Source organism: Orcinus orca, chromosome 5 (genome assembly GCF_937001465.1).
Source record: "Orcinus orca chromosome 5, mOrcOrc1.1, whole genome shotgun sequence".
NCBI classification, from domain to species: Eukaryota; Metazoa; Chordata; class Mammalia; order Artiodactyla; family Delphinidae; genus Orcinus; species Orcinus orca.
The window spans coordinates 57,027,543-57,036,289 of NC_064563.1; positions in this window are offsets into that span (position 1 = coordinate 57,027,543).

Sequence of the window (8,747 nt, forward strand, 5' to 3'; positions counted from 1 at the left end):
GTACCCTGCATCTGTGAAATACATGAATAGGAAACGAAACATACCAAATTAAGGAGGTGGACTATGAGATCAAGATTTATGATTTTTTCCCCTTTTCCTCTTTTTGTGAGTGTGTATGTGTATGCTTCTGTGTGAGATTTTGTCTGTATAGCTTTGCTACCACCATTTGTCCTAGGGTTCTATCCGTCCGTTTTTTTGCTTGTTTTGTTTTTTAATTTTTTTCTTTTAATAATTTTTTATTTTAATAACTTTATTATATATTACCTTATTTTATTTTACTTTATCTGCTTTCTTTCTTTTTTCCTTCCTTCCCTCCCTCCTTCCTTCCTCCCTCCCTCCCTCGCTCCCTCCTTTCTTTCATTCTTTCTTTCTACTTCTACTAATTCTTTCTTTCTACTTTTTCTCCCTTTTATTCTGAACCGTGTGGATGAAAGGTTCTTGGTGCTGCAGCCAGGAGTCAGTGCTGTGCCTCTGAGATGGGAGAGCCAACTTCAGGACTCTGGTCCACAAGAGACCTCCCAGCTCCACATAATATCAAATGGCAAAAATCACCCAGAGCTTTCCATCTCAACACCAGCACCCAGCTTCACTCAACGACCAGCAAGCTACAGTGCTGGACATCCTATGCCAAACAACTAGCAAGACAGGAACACAACACCAACCATTAGCAGAGAGGCTGCCTAAAATCATAATAAGTCCACAGACACCCCAAAACACACCACCAGACGTGGACCAGCCCACCAGAAAGATAACATCCAGCCTCATCCACCACAACACAGGCACTAGTCCCCTCCACCAAGAAGCCTACACAACTCACTGAACCAACCTTAGCCACTGGAGACAGACATCAAAAACAACGGGAACTATGAACCTGCAGCCTGCAAAAAGGAGACCCCAAACACAGTAAGATAAGCAAAATGAGAAGACAGAAAAACACACAGCAGATGAAGGAGCAAGATAAAAATGCACCAGACCTAACAAATGAAGAGGAAATAGGCAGTCTGCCTAAAAAAGAATTCAGGATAATGATAGTAAAGATGATCCAAAATCTTGGAAATAGAATGGACAAAATGAAAGAAACATTTAACAAGGACGTAGAAGAAATAAAGATGAAACAAGCAACGATGAACAACACAATAAATGAAATTAAAAGTACTCTAGATGGGATCAATAGCAGAATAACTGAGGCAGAAGAACGGATAAGTGACCTGGAAGATAAAATAGTGGAAATAGCTACTGGAGAGCAGAATAAAGAAAAAAGAATGAAAAGAACTGAGGACAGTCTCAGAGACCTCTGGGACAACATTAAATGCACCAACGTTCGAATTACAGGGGTCCAGAAGAAGAAGAGAAAAAGAAAGGGACTGAGAAAATATTTGAAGAGATTATAGTTGAAAACTTCCCTAATATGGGAAAGGAAATAGTTAATCAAGTCCAGGAAGCACAGAGAGTCCCATACATGATAAATCCAAGGAGAAATATGCCAAGACACATATTAATCAAACTGTCAAAAATTAAATACAAAGAAAGCATATTAAAAGCAGCAAGGGAAAAACAACAAATAACACATAAGGGAATCCCCATAAGGTTAACAGCTGATCTTTCAGCAGAAACCCTGCAAGCCAGAAGGGAATGGCAGGACATACTGAAAGTGATGAAGGAGAAAAACCTGCAACCAAGATTACTCTACCCAGCAAGGATCTCATTCAGATTTGATGGAGAAATTAAAACCTTTACAGACAAGCAAAAGCTGAGAGAGTTCAGCACCACCAAACCAGCTTTACAACAAATGCTACAGGAACTTTTCTAGACAAGAAACACAAGAGAAGGAAAAGACCTACAATAACGAACCAAAAACAATTTAGAAAATGGGAATAGGAACATACATATCGATAATTACCTTAAATGTAAATGGACTAAATGTTCCCACCAAAAGACACAGATTGGCTGAATGGATGCAAAAACAACACCCATATATTTGCTGTCTACAAGAGACCCACTTCAGACCTAGAGAGACATACAAACTGAAAGTAAGGGGATGGAAAAAGGTATTTCATGCAAATGGAAACCAAAAGAAAGCTGGAGTAGCAATTCTCATATCAGACAAAATAGACTTTAAAATAAAAACTATTAAAAGAGATAAAGAAGGACACTACATAATGATCAAGGGATTGATCCAAGAAGAAGATATAACAATTGTAAATATTTATGCACCCAACATAGCAGCACCTCAATACATAAGGCAAATACTAACAGCCATAAAAGGGGAAATCGACATTAACACTATCATAGTAGGGGACTTTAACACCCCACTTTCACCAATGGACAGATCATCCAAAATGAAAATAAATAAACACAAGCTTTAAATGATACATTAAACAAGATGGACTTAATTGATATTTATAGGACATTCCATCCAAAAACAACAGAATACACATTCTTCTCAAGTGCTCATGGAACATTCTCCAGGATAGATCATATCTTGGGTCACAAATCAAGCCTTGGTAAATTTAAGAAAATTGAAATTGTATCAAGTATCTTTTCCGACCACAATGCTATGAGACTAGATATCAATTACAGGAAAAGATCTGTAAAAAATACAAACACATGGAGGCTAAACAATACCCTACTTAATAACAAAGTGATCACTGAAGAAATCAAAGAGGAAATCAAAAAATACCTAGAACCAAATGACAATGGAGACACGACAACCAAAACCTATGGGATGCAGCAAAAGCACTTCTAAGAGGGAAGTTAATAGCAATACAATCCTACCCTTAAGAAACAGGAAATATCTCGAATAAACAACCTAACCTTGCACCTAAAGCAATTAGAGAAAGAAGAACAAAAAAACCCCAAAGTTAGCAGAAGGAAAGAAATCATAAAAATCAGATCAGAAATAAATGAAAAAGAAATGAAGGAAACGATAGCAAAGACCAATAAAACTAAAAGCTGGTTCTTTCAGAAGATAAACAATATTGATAAACCATTAGCCAGACTCATCAAGAAAAAAAGAGAGAAGACTCAAATCAATAGAATTAGAAATGAAAAAGGAGAAGTAACAACTGACACTGCAGAAATACAAAAAATCATGAGAGATTAGTACAAGCAACTCTATGCCAATGAAATGGACAACCTGGAAGAAATGGACAAATACTTAGAAATGCACAACCTGCCAAGACTGAATCAGGAAGAAATAGAAAATATGAACAGACCAATCACAAGCACTGAAATTGAAACTGTGATTAAAAATCTTCCAACAAACAAAAGCCCAGGACCAGATGGCTTCACAGGCGAATTCTATCAAACATTTAGAGAAGAGCTAACACCTATCCTTCTCAAACTCTTCCAAAATATAGCAGAGGGGGGAACACTCCCAAACTCATTCTACAAGGCCACCATCACCCTGATACCAAAACCAGACAAGGATGTCACAAAGAAAGAAAACTACAGGCCAATATTCCTGATGAACATAGATGCAAAAATCCTCAACAAAATACTAGCTAACAGAATCCAGCAGCACATTAAACGGATCATACACCATGATCAAGTGAGGTTTATTTCAGGAATGTAAGGATTCTGCAACATACGCAAATCAATCAATGTGATACACCATATCATCAAATTGAAGGAGAAAAACCATATGAGCATCTCAATAGATGCAGAGAAAGCTTTTGACAAAATTCAACACACATTTATGATAAAAACCCTGCAGAAAATAGGCATAGAGGGAACGTTCCTCAACATAATAAAGGCTATATATGACAAACCCACAGCCAACATCATCCTCAATGGTGAAAAACTGAAAGCATTTCCTCTAAGATCAGGAAGAAGACAAGGTTGCCCACTCTCACCACTCTTATTCAACATAGTTTTGGAAGTTTTAGTCACAGCAATCAGAGAAGAAAGGGAAATAAAAGGAATCCAAATTGGAAAAGAAGAAGTAAAGCCGTCACTGTATGCAAATGAGATGATACTATACATAGAGAATCCTAAAGATGCAACCAGAAAACTACTAGAGCTAATCAATGAATTTGTAAAGTAGCAGGATACAAAATTAATGCACAGAAATCTCTGGCATTCCTATACACTAATGATGAAAAATCTGAAAGTGAAATCAAGAAAACACTCCCATTTACCATTGCAACAAAAACAATAAAATATCTAGGAAAAACCTACCTAAGGAGACAAAAGACCTGTATGCAGAAAATTATAAGACACTGATGAAAGAAATTAAAGATGATACAAATAGATGGAGAGATATACCATGTTCTTGGATTGGAAGAATCAACATTGTGAAAATGACTCTACTACCCAAAGCAATCTACAGATTTAATGCAATCCCTATCAAACTACCACTGGCATTTTTCACAGAACTAGAACAAAAAATTTCACAATTTGTATGGAAACACAAAAGACCCCGAATAGCCAAAGCAATCTTGAGAACGAAAAATGGAGCTGGAAGAATCAGGCTCCCTGACTTCAGACTATACTACAAAGCTACAGTAATCAAGACAGTATGGTACTGGCACAAAAACAGAAAGATAGATCAATGGAACAGGATAGAAAGCCCAGAGATAAACCTACGCACATATGATCATCTTATCTTTGATAAAGGAGGCAGGAATGTACAGTGGAGAAAGGACAGCCTCTTCAATAAGTGGTGCTGGGAAAACTGGACAGGTACATGTAAAAGTATGAGATTAGATCACTCCCTAACGCCATACACAAAAATAAGCTCAAAATGGATTAAAGACCTAAATGTAAAGCCAGACACTATCAAACTCTTAGAAGAAAACCTAGGCAGAACACTCTATGACATAAATCACAGCAAGATCCTTTTTGACCCACCTCCTAGAGAAATGGAAATAAAAACAAAAATAAACAAATGGGACCTAATGAAACTTCAAAGCTTTTGCACAGCAAAGGAAGCCATAAACAAGACCGAAAGACAACCCTCAGAATGGGAGAAAATATTTGCAAATGAAGCAACTGACAAAGGATTGATCTCCAAAATTTACAAGCAGCTCATGCAGCTCAATATCAAAAAAACAAACAACCCAATCCAAAAATGGGCAGAAGACCTAAATAGACATTTCTCCAAAGAAGATATACAGACTGCCAACAAACACGTAAAAGAATGCTCAACATCATTAATCGTTAGAGAAATGCAAATCAAAACTACAATGAGATATCATCTCACACCAGTCAGAATGGCCATCATCAAAAAATCTAGAAACAATAAATGCTGGAGAGGGTCTGGAGAAAAGGGAACCCTCTTGCACTCTTGGTGGGAATTTAAATTGATACAGCCACTGTGGAAAGCAGTATGGAGGTTCCTTAAAATACTAAAAATAGGACTATCACACATCCCAGCAATCCCACTGCTGGGCATATACCCTGAGAAAACCATAATTCAAAGAGTCATGTACCAAAATGTTCATTGCAGCTCTATTTACAATAGCCCAGAGATGGAAACAACCTAAGTGTCCATCATCAGATGAATCGATAAAGAAGATGAGGCACATATATACAATGGAATATTATTCAGCCATAAAAAGAAACGAAATCGAGCTATTGGTAATGAGGTGGATAGACCTAGGGTCTGTCATACAGAGTGAAGTAAGTCAGAAAGAGAAAGACAAATACCGTATGCTAACACATATTTTTCCCACATTTAAGGGGAAAAAATGTCATGAAGAACCTAAGGGTAAGACAGGAATAAAGACACAGACCTACTAGAGAATGGACTTGAGGATATGGGGAGGGGGAAGGGTAAGCTGTGACAAAGCGAGAGAGAGGCATGGACATATATACACTACCAAACGTAAGTTAGATAGCTAGTGGGAAGTAGCCACATAGCACAGGGAGATCAGCTCAGTGCTTTGTGACTGCCTGGAGGGGTGGGATAGGGAGGGTGGGAGGGAGGGAGACGCAAGAGGGAAGAGATATGGGAACATATGTATATGTATAACTGATTCACTTTGTCATAAAGCAGAAACTAACACACCATTGTAAAGCAATTATACTCCAATAAAGATGTAAAAAAGAATCTGCCTGCCAATACAGTAGACACGACTTCAAGCCCTGGTCCAGGAAGATCCCACATGCTGTTGAGCAGCAAAGCCCGTGCGCCACACCTTCTAAGCCTGTGCTCTAGAGCCCACAAGCCACAACTACTGAGCCCATGTGCCACACTACTGAAGTCTGCACACTGAGAGCCCATGCTCCACAACAAGAGAAGCCAGCACAATAAGAAGCCGGCGCACTGCCAAGAAGAGTAGACCTGACTTGCGGCAGCGAGAGAAAGCCTGCACACAGCAACAAAGACCCAATGCAGCCAAAAATTAAAAATTAATTAATGTAGAAAATAATAATATTATATACAGGGAGTTCCCTAGTGGGGAAGGATTAGGCCTAGTGGGGCCTAGTGGTTAGGATTCTGGGCTTTCACTGACAAGACCCAGGTTCAATCCCTGGTTGGGAAACTGAGATCCCACAAGCCAGATGGTATGGCCAAAAAAATAAGAAAAGAAAAAGAATATTATGTAGTGAGAAATATTATGTTTATGTATGTATGTATGTACACACGCACATTTTTGTACATGGTTTTATTTCTTCAGTAAAGATGTACCTGCAGTAACATTTCTGACATCTGGTTAAATCTAGAGGATCCACTTTTGGCTAATATTTCAGACTGAACTTTTTTGGTTTGAGTATGAATAGCCTAAAAATCTTTTCTCAGCTTTATATTCTTTCATAATACAACCTCACATTTCTTAATCTTCTCCTCTAGACTGTCTTCAATAAGGTCTCCCAGACAAAAGACCTGTATGCAGAAAGCTATAAGACACTGATGAAAGAAATTAAAGATGATACAAATAGATGGAGAGATATACCATGTTCCTGGATTTGGAAGAATCAACATTGTGAAAATGACTCTACTACCCAAAGCAATCTACAGATTCAATGCCATCCCTATCAAACTACCAATGGCATTTTCACAGAACTAGAACAAAAAATTTCACAATTTGTATGGAAACACAAAAGACCCCAAATAGCCAAAGCAATCTTGAGAAAGAAAAATGGAGCTGGAGGAATCAGGCTCCTTGACTTCAGACTATACTACAAAGCTACAGTAATCAAGACAGTATGGTACTGGCACAAAAACAGAAATATAGATCAATGGAACAGGATAGAAAGCCCAGAAATAAACCCGCACACCTATGGTCACCTTATTTTTGATAAAGGAGGCAAGAATATACAATGGAGAAAAGACAGCCTCTTCAATAAATGGTGCTGGAAAAACTGGACAGCTATATGTAAAAGAATAAAATTAGAACACTCCCTAACACCATACAGAAAAATAAACTCAAAATAGATTAAAGACCTAAATGTAAGTCCAGACACTATAAAACTCTTAGAGGAAAACATAGGCAGAACACTCTACGACATAAATCACAGCAAGATCCTTTTTGACCCACTGCCTAGAGAAAGGGAAATAAAAACAAAAATAAACAAATGGGACCTAATGAAACTTCAAAGCTTTTGCACAGCAAAGGAAACCAAAAACAAGACTAAAAGACAACCCTCAGAATGGGAGAAAATATTTGCAAATGAAGCAACTGACAAAGGATTACTCTCCAAAATATACAAGCAGTTCATGCAGCTCAATATCAAAAAACAAACAACCCAATTCAAAAATGGGCAGAAGACCTAAACAGACATTTCTCCAAAGAAGATATACAGATTGCCAACAAACACATGAAAAGATGCTCAACATCACTAATCATTAGATAAATGCAGTGTACACTAGCTTTCATTCACAGCTACTTCTGGAATAAAACAGAAGACCCTTCTGGAGCCTAGGTTCAATTTACCAAAGGCAAATGAGGGAATTTTAGGGTATGGACTGTGCCCAGGCAAAGGAGTAAATGTTACCACTCCGGTCCCTTTAGGAAGGTTCCGCCTGCTCTGTGCACTTGACTGTGTGAGCTGAACCAAACCTTGGCACAAGAGATCTAGAATTCTTGGAACCCAGACATCCATGAAGTAGCCACGGTAATCATAACTTAAATATTTGAAAAATCCTTAGAGAAAAATTCTATTTTCCCAATATAAGACCACAGTAAATTATTGTAAACAGTTTACTTGGAAGACAAAATATTTGTCTGAACCGTCAATGGAAAGACAAATTACAATAAGGGCTCTTGGTGGTGTAATGTTGGAAACTACTGCTCCAGGGAACAGAGATTTAGGCCATTTGTATACTGCTCAGAATCTAACATATACGAGAACTCTATAAATATTAACAACTACCTTTCAGAAGTGACATTGTGGTGAGTAGCTGATACTTTGAAAGCGATTAACAAGGATTCCGAAAATAAATTTTTGATCTTATGCCATTACAGAATGCTAGTGCAAGAAGATTCCATACAACATCAACTGAAGCATTATAATACTACTCTGTTACAGGCCCTAAGAGATTTGGAAGAAACTGATGTACCAATTACTTTAGTGCTGGCAATGAAATTTGTTTATGAATGGATGTACTTTATTGTTGTTAGGGATTTGTTGGTTTGTTTTAGGAAATAGGGTACTTCTGCTTCTCTTCTCAAGGCTGAATGACATGTTTCATAAAACACACACTGAACAGATATGTTCCTAACAGTTTGTCTGTAAAATATGCCCTTGAATGACATGAGTTCAACTGGCATATTTGCCACATCTTTGAGATGAGAAATGTT